Source organism: Desmodus rotundus, chromosome 3, assembly GCF_022682495.2.
Source record: "Desmodus rotundus isolate HL8 chromosome 3, HLdesRot8A.1, whole genome shotgun sequence".
Taxonomy (NCBI): domain Eukaryota; kingdom Metazoa; phylum Chordata; class Mammalia; order Chiroptera; family Phyllostomidae; genus Desmodus; species Desmodus rotundus.
The window spans coordinates 159235723-159248433 of NC_071389.1; the positions used below are offsets into that span (position 1 = coordinate 159235723).

Sequence of the window (12711 nt, forward strand, 5' to 3'; positions counted from 1 at the left end):
CTCTCTCTCTCTCTCTCTCATCCATTTCCTAGGTAGTAAGGGGACAAAAAAAAATTCTAGCATGAAAAGAGTTGGTCCTTAAAATGTATATACCTTTTCATAGCCAAGACACGGAAGCAACCCAAGTTCCCATAAATAGATGAGTGGATAAAAATGTTGTATTCATATATGCAACAGAATATTACTTAGTCATTAAAAAAGAATGAAATCTTACCATTTGTGACAGCAAGGATGGACTTAGAGGGTGTTCTGCTAAGTGAAATAAGCCAGTCAGAGAAAAACAAATACTATGTGATTTCACTTATATGCAGAATCAAAAGAACAAAATAAACAAATAAAATGGAAACAGTCTCATAAATACAGAGAACAAACTGATGCTTAAAGGGAGGGGTGTCAGGGGGCTGGGTAAAAAGGGTGAAGGGATAGTCACAGAGATGTCAAGTATAGCATAGAAAATATAATCAATAATATTGTAATAACTATGTATGGTGTCAGATGGGTACTGGAAATACTGAGGGATCACTATAAATTACATGATTGTCTAGCTGCTCTGCTGTATACCTGAAACTAATAAAAAATAATGTCAACTGTAATTGAAAAATAAAATTAAAAATAAAATACAATGACTTTTTCCCCAGGAAACAACAAATGGTGGATGACACGGGTGCTGCGAGAGGGCCCAAAGGCCCCATGGGCCCTGGAATGGGAGGCTGTGGTGGCTTCTGTGGAGGATTTGGCAGAGGCATCTGGGGCGAGGTCATGGCCAGGGCTGGGGTCTGGGTGGAGGCCCTGGAGTTTGTGCAGGCAAGGCTGAGGACAAGAAGCAGATCCTCTCACCAAGCTGAGCTGCCTGGTCAAGGTCATGAAAATCAAGTCCCTGGAGGAAATTTATCTGTTTTCTCTGCCCATCAAGCAATCTGAGATCGCTGACTTTTCCTTGGGGGCATCCCTCAAGGATAAGGTTTTGAAGATTATGCCCCTACCAAAGCAGACACGTGCAGGCCAGGGAACCTGGTTCAAGGCATTTGTTACCACTGGGGACTACAATGGACATACTGGTCTGAGTGTAAAGTGCTCAAAGGAAGTAGACACTGCCATCCGTGAGGTGATCATCCTGGCCAAGCTCTCTTTTGTCCCTGTGCAGTGAGGCTACTGGGGGAACAAGATCGGCAAGCCCCACACCGTCCCTTGCAAGGAGAGCAGGTGCTACGGCTCTGTGCTGGTGCTCCTCATCCCCGCCCCTAGGGGCGCTGGCGTAGTCTCAGCCCCTGTGCCCAAGAAACTGCGGCCGATGGCTGGTATCTACAACTGCTACACCTCAGCCAGGGGCTCTACCGCCACCCTGGCCTCCAACTTCCCCACTGCCGCCTCCGATGCCATCTCTAAGACCTACAGTTATCTCACCCCTGACCTCTGGGAAGAGACTGTGTTCACCAAATCTCCCTATCAGAACTCACTGACCCCAGAGCGTCTGTGCAGAGGACCTGGGCTCCAGCTGTGGCCAGCACATGATTTTATACAAGGAAAATAAAGTGAATTAAGCCTGTTAATACATAGATAGATAGATAGATAGATAGATAGATAGATAGATATAGATAGATAAAAACATGCATGTACCTTTTTAACTGAATCTCTTAAACAGAATAAGTTATGGGAATCAGCAAAACACAACATTCCATTTCTACCCACAGGACTTTATTTTTTCATGGTGCCAATAAATCAGATAATAAAAAAGATATTCAGATGGCTTCCCTTCTCAACTGTACCCAGTACCAATGCATTAGGAAGAATTTTCTGAAAAAGTGGGAAGGAAATGTCTATCATTAATATGCTGTTTGAGTCTTGCAAAATTGTTTTAGTTCTAAAAAGATTTTGTCTTTATTCCTTGCCCTTAATTTAGGTTAAAATAAAGAAGAAGCTGTACAACATAGCAATATAAATATTGATTTAGTTATGTTTGATCTTTTTTACCTTTCTCCTTTTAAATTTCTTGTCACCTGGCTTGAGTCAGTCACACTAGGGATTAATCAATGAAGTCTTTGTTTGACTATTAGGTTTACCTGTGACTCAACACTGTTTTATGAGTGAAATACAAGCGGATATCTCCAAGCATTTCAGTGCAGAGCCAGCGATGGGAGGATTGAATTGGGAGGGGCCGAAGATGGAATGATTGTAAGAGACAGAGCACAGGCACCAGCCAATCGCCAGAGGAGCCATTCCATATAGTTAAAGTAGAGACAGAATGTTCTAAACTCTTGGAGAGGATTCAGGGGAAAGCATTGTATGGAAATACAAATGTACACATACATCATGATTTCATCCTCACAACTCCAAGAGGCTGATGTTGTGATTATTCCCATTTTTTCCGGTGAGCAACAGAGACATAAAAAAGTTAAGTAACTAGCTCAAAGACAAAATGACAGAATTTGAACCCTGGTCATTTAACGCCCAAACTCATTCAACTACTGCGCCGAACTGCCTTTTTAAGAGATTGGAAGCAAGAATCTAGAAAGAAAATAGGATCATTATTCCCAAAGATGCATACAGTGATAGATCATTTCAAACAGGCCACACTGAAGGAAGACCCGGCAATTATTCTGTTAATTTTATCTCTACGGAGAGATATCCTTTTGGAATTAAGAAGAAAGGGGCCCAAACCTACCCCTCTGCTATCTATACTCATTAAATTAACCATGTAATTGTGAAACGCCAAACCCACTTCAGTAGATACAGCCATAATGTTATTCTTTAGAGATAAACAGTTTTGTAAGCAAGCATCTTCCCACTCCCACTTACAACTAAAAAGCACCTCTGTGTGGGAGGCTGAGTAATTACCTCAGATGTGGAGTAGGGACTCCAAACCCATGAGGAGGTTCTGCATGGTTGCCTCGGAAGTGCCGCTGGGGTTAGGATCGCCCTGCTCCTGCGTGCTGCTACCATTTCTCTTTTCTCTGGTTTAGAAGTGCCCTTGCTTTTCCCACTTTCTCCCCTCCTGTCTCCCTGCCTCCACCTGCCCTCTCAACATACACATGTCCAAGGTTCTGCCCTCAGCCTCCATCCTGGGGCTAACCATCTCTTAGAAAGCAGATCTAAATCTGACCTCTCCCCTGACTTTCACATCCACATTACTAACTCCCTACTGGACAGTCCATTCATTTGTGCAAAATAGGACTCATATGCTTTCCCCCTCAAAATAACAGAAAATTTTGATGTGTGATCATTGTATCTAATAACCATTGTCTCTATTACCCAGTTCTTCCCACCACTTCCTCCCACATTCCAACATTTACTGAAGGCTGATTTTAAAGTCTGTCACACATGTTCCCTTATCTTCATTTTTATAGGCCATCTAGATCTGTAATGAGCTCCTCACAAGTCAGCCTGCCTCTAGAACTGTGCTGCCCCACACTGTAGCCATAAGCCAAACATGGCCATGATGCACCTGAAAAGTGCATACTCTGAATGACACATGTTCCGAGTATAAAGACTCATTCCATTGAAAGACTCAGTAGGAAGAAAAGAATGTAAAATATCTCATTAATAATGTACATTGATGACATATTGAAAGTATAATTTTTTATACATTGTGTTTAAATATTTAATTATTTTAACAGTTTCATTTTATATATTTTAAGGTGGCTGAATAATGACCTCCTGAAAATATCAACATCCAAATCCCCTGAAAATATCAACATTCAGGACCTGTGTATGTTATCATCATGGCAAAGGGGACTTTGGAGATGTAATTAAGTTGGCTCTTCAAATGGGAAGATTATTCTGGATGATCTGGGTAGGTTCAAGGTCATCACAAGGGTTCTTTTATGAAGGAGAAGACTGAGATTTGACTACAGTAGATACTGCAGCACTAGCTTTTCCGATGGAGGAAAGGCCACAACCCCAAGACTGTAGGTGGTCTCTAAAAGCCAGAGTTGTCTTACTTGGAAACTCCAGAAGGCAAGCAGCATAGCCAATACCTTGATTTTAGACTTCTGACCTTAGAACTGTAAGAAATGTGTGTGGTACTAAGTTCATTGTAATTTGTTACAGCAGCGATAGAACACTAATATGTGTAGCTACAAGGAAATTTAAAATCACACGTGGCTTCCCCTGGTCGCTCACATTCTATTTCACTGGAACAGCCCTGCTCTAGAGTCAGTCCTTCCCCTGAAAGAGTGACCTATGCTGTCACTCCCCTGCTCAGATGCTGTCCATGGCCACCCCGGTGGATGACATGAAGACTAAACTTTGTATGGCTTTCAAATACGACTCTGTCACTTCACACTTTCCAGTCCACAGCAGTTTCATCAGCACTACACCCCCTAAATGACTTATCTCTCAACCAGTCTGGTCTGCCTCTGTTGCTACAAATTTTCCTTATGTCCCTGTTTTTGCTCCCTTTTCCAAGATGTTCCCTCTACCCTAACTGCATTTTTCTTTCATTTATGTCCATCAAAATCCTGCCCATCCTTCAAAATTTGGTTTAAATTCCAATTCTCCTGTGTAGCCTTCCCCAGGTCCCCCGGAAAGTTCACTTATCTCCGCTGTACACCTCCCATAATGTGCTATCACTTGTAGATAGCATTATTCAGATCTGACACAGAGTGGAGATGATCCTGCTTGGGGCACTTCCAAAAGCAGGAGCCCACCTTGCCATCCTGGTCTGCGTCCACCAGCAGTGCCCTTCCTGTGTCAACGATATCAGTGCAGAAGTTTCAGGGTTAGTCTCACGGGGCAGCTCTGGGTTTCCGCTCCACTGCTATATAGTCTGGGTGCTGAGAATTGAGTTGTGGCCACCATGGAACTATTTGAAGAAGGGTCTTCTGGGAAAAGACTGGACTTGCTTTGTGAATTGATGGAGACTCCAAGCAGGTGAAATTTGAGATCAGTGCCTCACTGTACTTTTTTGAGCTGCAGCCTCAATTGTACTTAAGGGCTTGTGAAAGCTGGTATATACTGGAGCCAAAGGCGGGCAAGAGAATCTGTAATACCAAATAAAAAAGTGTAAACAGAAAAGATGTGCTTCCTGAAGGGCCTGGATAGCATTTATGCCAACCTGCTTATTTATGACAGAACCACGGCCCGCGCACAAATCTCAAGGCTTCTCATCCAAAGTATTCTGCCTCGCACAGTCACTTTTCTGCGGTGAGGTTTCTGAAGAGATTTTTCTCTATTTACATGAATAAAATATTTTTAATAAGCATCCATTCCAAACTTCACTTGCTGAAAAAGATGTATTGGAAAAAAGGCCAGATGCAAACTGTTATGCAACTGCAGCATTAAAGGCCCCTTGATTATATTTGTAGGTGATGACAGCTTTCTATTCTTAGTTCCCTGAGTGACACCAGCTGCCCACCATGAAAATTCGGAAACATTTCCCCAAAGAACAATGTGTGAAATTATGCCAATTTCACCACCTTATGAAAGTCACAGCCCCGCGCTTATGGCCTGAAACTTCTGCCTTCAGATGGATCAGGTTGAAACGGGACATAAACTTAAGAAAGATACCTTATTTACAGAGTTATATATGGGTTATATTATTTTGGTTGATCCACACAGTAACCTTTAGAAGGTTGGTAAAACTGATATTTTTACCCTTATTTTACAGCTGAGGAAGTTCCTAATGCTAGGATGCGGCAGAATGGAAATTCAAACTCATGTTCTCACACATGATCGGAAAACATATCTTAAAACGTAGACAACGCACAGACTGCTGGATTTAAATAGAAACCCAGGATCCTCTGTTCAATGGTTTTACGGGCAGTAGTAAGTCTGGGAAGTGCTTATTTCCCCTCATCACTGAGCTCGTGGTCTTGCCGGTCCCACTTCATAAAAATACTCTGCCCGCTATCCTCCCCACCCCAAGCCCCGGGGCTACTCTCACCCAGAAGCCTTGACTGATCTCCTGATTGAGCCAGATTCCCTGCTCAATAGTTGGCTGGCACCACTGACTTCTCCACAGCATTTGCCACTCCTGCAGTGTCACATTATTCATGTAATGCTTTGATTATATAAGATTGTACAATCAATTTAAGTGTCTGTCTTCCCCAGCAAAGGGTAGGGGGCAGAGGTCAGGCAGTGGAGGGATAGCGCAAAAGGATAAAAGGATTCATGGATGTGGACAAGTGTGGTGATTGTGGGGGAGGGGGCGAAGGTTATAAGGGGACTAAATGGTAATGGGGAAAAAAACTTTCAGAAACAAAAAAATAAAGGAAAATAAAATAGATAAATAAAAAAGAAATGTCTGTCTTCCCCTCTAGTTTATGAGCTTCACGAAGGCAACGCCGTATCCCCAGCATCTAGGAGAATGCTGAATTGGATAAATACTTACTGGATAGATTCATTTATGTTGAGCTCCTGGCTCCTGACTCTAGTCCAGTTCTTTTCATCTGTTGCATGGTGGAAACCTGAGTTAATCCTTCCCCACTTACATTCAAAAAGTGGTAAGAATCTTAAGGGAGGATTCTGTTGAAAGCAGAGTTTCTTAACTAAGAGAAAGTGAAAATTCCACACACAGACTAAAAGGTAGCCAGTTCCCTCTCCCAGCCCCAGGGGCCCTATGTCTACTAGAACTACCTGTGGAGAGAATCTGGTTCATTAATCTTGTTGTCCCAGCTGCGGTTCAAGTATCTGAGGCTTCATTCACTAAGTGAATAGAGGTCCCTTCTAGTATTAACAGCTAATTGTCTTCAACTCCAAAAGGTGTTTAAACTTTTAGAGAATCTCTCTTCAGCCACAAATATTTGAAGGAATCTTTAGGAAAAATATACTTGGTTCCCTATCACTGACAGGTAACCCAGGAACAGACAACTCCAGCCCCTCAAAATACCATAGAAGTCAACTCTGGGTCAGAGAGCCTGCATCTGTGGCCTTGCTCCCTGAAACCTCTATGACAGTGACACTATAGTACTATGTGAGAGCTGCGTGGGAGGGGACTGCTTCTGTACAACCTTCAGCAACCTTCAGTTTGGTTCCATGACCATATGGTTTGAAGGCGCTCTTCCTCTCCACAGGCTGACTCTTTCCCCAGGATGCTCAGGTTGAAACGGGTCCTGACACCGTCAGCTGTCATCCTTCTCCCCTCTGACCTCTAGGCCAAAGCTGGGTCTGACCCTATCGGCCAGTCTCCGTCTTCCACTTTGGTGAGCTCTCTCCAGAGGTCTTCTCCATCTCCAAATGGCTCACACCCAAACTCCATTTGGGTGACCTTAGTCCAAGAGACATATTTCTGTCAGGCTGGCCAACTTCACATTTCTTTCCAAAGGGTCTTCAGACTCTTTGCAAATCAAGGCAGGAAAATGTGCCTAAGAGAGCTGCCCCAACTACAGACAAAAGAAAGATCAGAGTCCCAGCTTTTATCCAACAAGATCACCCTATTTGAATTAGAATGGACAACTAAGTCTTCTAGGTATTAGAGCACTTGAGAAACTATCTAAAATAGTGGGAAGCATCACCAGATCTGCAATAAAAGAGACCTTTACTTAAATTCCAGTTTCATCATTGACTACATAGATTACCTCAGCAAATTTCTCTCTGAGCCTCAATTTTCTTATCCATTAATTGGGGGGCCAAAATACTTACCTCAAATAATTGGTGTATTAAAAATGAAATAGCAAATGTAAAATGACCTAGCACAGACAAAGTAAAATAAACACTACTACCTTACCACCTTCCTTTCAAAGGCATTGAAATTAAAATACATAGAGAGAGGACAGGGACTTATTTATTATAATAGGCATAAAAGAATAGGGGGAGGATGAGGAGCCCAATACTAATATCCATAGACTCCCTTTACTACAGGAATTATTCCTTCCAGGCGACATTCACATTCGACCATCAATTCAGCATTCGGGCTTCCCTAGGGATCAGGTGATGCTGCTACTGCCATTTATCAACCCATTTGGAGAACACTGAAGCACCAAGAATGTGACCCTCCAGGTACATCCGGGAAGTTATTAGAAGTATGAAGTAAAAGCAAATTAATCATAAAGTAAAAGAGAAAAAATATTAAAAGGAGCTATACTTTTAGATTTCTTGGTATTTCAAAAGACCAATCTGATAGCTGCCTTTTACTTAGAGCCCACTGCCTATCGGACATTCCGCTAGGTGCTGCATGCAATATTTTTATTCAACAAATATTTGGAGAGCATTTTCTATAAGCCAGGCATTATAATAGACACTGAAAATATAATGATAAACAAAAAGAAACATCGTCTCACACTGGCCAGTGTGTCTCAGTTGGTTGGAGCATCGTCCCTTACACCAAAAGGTTGCAGGTTTGATTCCCAGTCAGGGCACATACCTAGGTTCTGGGTTCAGTCCCTGGTTGGGGTGCAAATGCGCAACCAATCTCTCTCTCTCTCTCTCTCTCTCTCTCCTTTCCTCTCTCTTACAAATCAATAAGCATATTTTAAAAATAAAAGAATATGGTTTCTATTTCTGGAGTCCTGTGCAAGACTCAGACACCAATCAAAAGTCATAAAAGAAAATGAATAATTACACACTGTGTAAGAACCATAAAGAAAAGTTACACGGTGCAAATACAGTGTGCAATGGTTTGTGAGAGACCAATTGCTTTTCCACCATTTGTGGAAAGCAATACAGCTTTCCAGCAGAAGCGGTATTTGAGCTGAAATCTGAAGGATGAATAATAGTGAGCCAGGAGGGAGAGAAGTCTCCAGGCAGAAGAAAGAGCAAGTACAAAGACCCTGGGGCAGGACAGAGCATGAAGGTTACAGAAACTAGGTCCAGTGCGGCTTCTTCACTGACAGAGCAGGGGAGAAATGAGGTCAAATGAGTCTGGAGAGACCCTACAGGGCCAGGTATACTCCCCTAGAAACTTTAGTCTTCATCATAAAAGCAGCAATAAGTCATTGAATCAATCAACCAATTAATTAATCTGTTGAGTGTTTCAGGATTCTTCTGAGATATCATCTTACCACTAACAGGTACATAATAGATAATCTAGAATTCAAATCTGCTTGACCACTAAATAACAAGTTTCTGCATCTGGTTCATAATCCAATAGCCCTTGTGAGTTAATAGCTGCCAGATAGGACTAACCCTTTTTTCCACCAACTCCAGTGCAGACTTTTAGAATCAAGCAGGCATGATGACACACATGCTATGCTGCTCAACACATGGGTTCAGTGGAGATGGAAAACTTAAACTCATGATGCTAAGACAGATCATTGCTTCGCATATATGTTATTATGGAAGTAAGACATTTTGAGGTAAAAGCTGAATTTTGGCTTCAAAGGTTCTCAAGACAGCTACATCTGCACCACTCAACACAGCAATCTGGAAGTTCACATGGTGAGAACTCAGAATTTCTCTGTATAAACCGTGAATTGCATTAAAAAATAGAGTTTTCTATTAAAATTTGCATTACCTTTCATACCTGGCCAGCAATTGCCATCATGTTACGAAGTCATGTTATTTAGAGCGTGAAGGTGATGGAGACGGGCTGGAGCTCTGATCTCCGGGAGCCGTCACAGGCTTAGGAAGGCCTGATGAAGTGAGGACAAGCTCCTCCTGGCTCGCAGCACAATAGGTGAGATGGTGTGAGACCAGAACACAGCTCATCAGAAGACCGCTTTAAGACAACGTTTGGGAAAGTAGAAACAGGCTAAATCAAGTTTCCAGATGCAAGAAATGTCACAATGAATCCATAATTTCTTAAAGCTTTTCATCTCCCATCCCATATGCCAGGGATTGCAAATATTTTCAGTGTTTCCAAGCCCAGTTATCATTGTTGCATTTATCAGCATCTCTCTCTCTCTCTTTTTTTTAAATTTACTTCATTTCTCTTAAGTTCACTTCATGAGTGACATGTCATTTTTTAAATAAAAAATGAGTTTAATTTAAAAGTTTTCCATTTTAAGAATTTTTAGATACCTTTAAGGTAAGCAGAAATATCCAAAGTTAAGTAACTACTGTTCTTTATCTTGGTCAGACTAAGACCTTGGGCCAAATATACAAAATATATCAGAAATAGAGAATGAAAAAAAATCTTTGTTAAATTTTTAGGGTCAACTGTTTTCAGGACCATGAATATATAACTTCTTATTAAAAATAGATGTTATCATTTAGTCAGTTCCTAATTTCTGAACTGGCAGCTCACCCATGACCTTTCTATTTTTCCCTGTCTACCTTTTGGCCATTATGATGATTATTACTATTCTATCATACAAGGTAGGGGGACCTAAAAAGCCAGAATTTATTTATTAAAAATTGTGTATTTATTGTTACATGTTTAAACTTCAGTCATCTTAAAACTACTCTCCATTTGTTAATATACCACTGCTCAAAACAGTTTTGAGCTTGTGAATTTTGATGCCTTTCGGTGCTTCTGCTGTTTTTTGGTTTGTTTGTTTGTTTCACCTCTTCCACATCAGCAAAATGCTTCCATTTGAGGACTTCTTCAACAAGGCAAATAAAAAAAATTGGGGCAAGATCAGCGAGATCAGGTAAATAAGGAGGGTGGGGCATTGGGGTCATGTCATTTGCTCAAAAACTGCTAAACACTCAGCATGGTGTGGGCCGGTGCTCTCATAATTCACCCCTCGTGAAATGGGCAAATGCGTTGAAAGAGTCTTTAAAAAAATTTCACTGAAGCCAAACGCAGCCTCTCACAACACCACCAGCTGATACACTGATACAGATGGGTTCCTGGAACTGTACCTAGCAGGGGAACCTGTACTACAAGGGGCCTGCCCTCCAGAAGATAGTTCCAGTTTGGGGGTCTGCCCTCATAATTTTGATAAGGGAGAAAAAGCAACAGAATGGGCAGATAGGACACCGAAACTCTGATCCAGTGATACTTCTGTCCTCCCCTTCCCTTGTTAATGTATCTAATCAAGATCTAGACACTCATCTCTCTGGAGTTGAGAGAAGAACATAATGTCACAAAAATTTTAACAGCTGGATTCCCAGCACACATAGAGTTTGTACAACACCATCCCACATAAAAATGTTGTGTGGGGTCATGGGAGGAGCACTGAGTCTGAGTCAGGAGAGCTGGGTCAGCAGCTCTGCCTCTGCTAGGAACTTGACTCATGACCTCTGAGGAGTGAAGATTCAGGGCAAATTTCCTCCACCTTTCACAACTTCCCCAAGCAGAGTGAGACATTCTGTCATCCTTGGTGCTTCTCCAGTACTGTTGCTAGGCCTCTCACGGGGTCTGTAGTCACGGTTTGCAGACACGGAGCTGTCCCTCTATTCACCTCCAACCCTCACCCCCACCCCCACCTCTAGTTTCCTTTGGAGCAGAAGTAAATCATTTTTATCTTTTTAGGGGCTTTAATGGTGCTTGACACACAGAAGGCCTTCAACAAATGTTTGTTGCATAAACAGGAGTTTGTTTTATCAAATAACAACTCCTTTTTTCCTCTTTAACTACCTCTGGGCACCCCTTCAGGACTTCTTTTCCTACAGATTGTGTTCTGGTTGTTACCTGGATAATAGGTTTTAGGCTATCTTTAGTAGAAAATTTATCGCTAACTTGAACACATCACTTTGAGATAGCAAATTCTTCTTGACCATTTAACAAAAATGGCTTCTTAAATGAATTTCCCTGCAATTCCCTCACTCCCGAGCAGCATAGGTATAGCAAACAGCCACAACCACATTCTAGCCCTATCTGCTTTTCTAGAACCTTGTGATCCCCTATCAAAAAAATAGAATCTGTGTTCGCCCCCTTGGAAGTGGGCATGGCTTTGTGACAACTTTGAATAACAACACAAGTACAGTGATATTCTGTGATTTTCAAGTTAGTTTTATAAAAAGCAATACAGCTTCCACCTGGCTATCTGTTACAACAGCGGCTCTTAGAACCCAGCCATCATTCTGTGAGGAAGCCCAAACCACACCGAGAAGGCCACCTGGGGAAGAAGCAAAAGACTCCACCCTCAGTCCCAGCCAAGCTTCCGGCCAAAAACCTGTGCGTGCAGCTAGGCAGGTGAGTCATTATGGAAGCAGATCCGCCTGCCTTTCGTGGAGCGACCCCAGCCAACACTGCACGGAGCAGGAACACGCCTTCCTCAAGAGCTCTGCTGCCCAAATTAGAGATTCGTGAGCGAAACAAATGATCGTTGTTGTGTTGAACTACTAGGTTGTGGGGCGCTTCGTTACAGGCCAGAGGCAACTGCAGCAATATATGCTGTGGGGGGAGCAAACCGGGAGGGGTAATTTCGCTTCTGACTGATTCAAAAGAAAATTCAGGATTTACATGCATTCAAACACTTTACATCTTTAATAATGTTGGTGATAATAAAAAAAATTATTTTTTTAATAAACATAAATAAGCCAACATGAGTACCGATTCACTTTTGAATAGAGTCTTTGGCATGCAAAAGCTTTTCCTGTCTCATTTACCTCAGTTTGGAATTCTAAAGTAGTAAACTTTTCCAAGTTTACAAGTCTCCGTATTTTTTCACTCTTCTTTCTATTTACAAGGAAGTCCATGCCTGAGTTCATCTGTTATTTCCTAAAACTTTTTAATCACAGCCAGTAATAAACAACACATACTCCCCACCATTCTGTTTTCCAACCACTTCCCCAGGAAGGTTGCATAGGTACCTAGTCTGCCTTCCACATCATCACAGACGATGGTTTTACCAAAGGTTTGGCCACACTGCATGAGTCTCTGCTCTTCCAGTCTCTGATATTTGTTTCCTTCATGCCCAGCTCTTGCTACTTTCCACCCGAATTTAC

At 42.0% G+C, this 12711-nt stretch overlaps 1 pseudogene; it reads left to right on the forward strand.

Annotated features, from left to right (window-relative positions):
* Window positions 1-648: 648 nt before the first annotated feature.
* On the forward strand, window positions 649-1512 carry LOC112318578 (small ribosomal subunit protein uS5 pseudogene; annotated as a pseudogene).
* Window positions 1513-12711: the final 11199 nt, after the last annotated feature.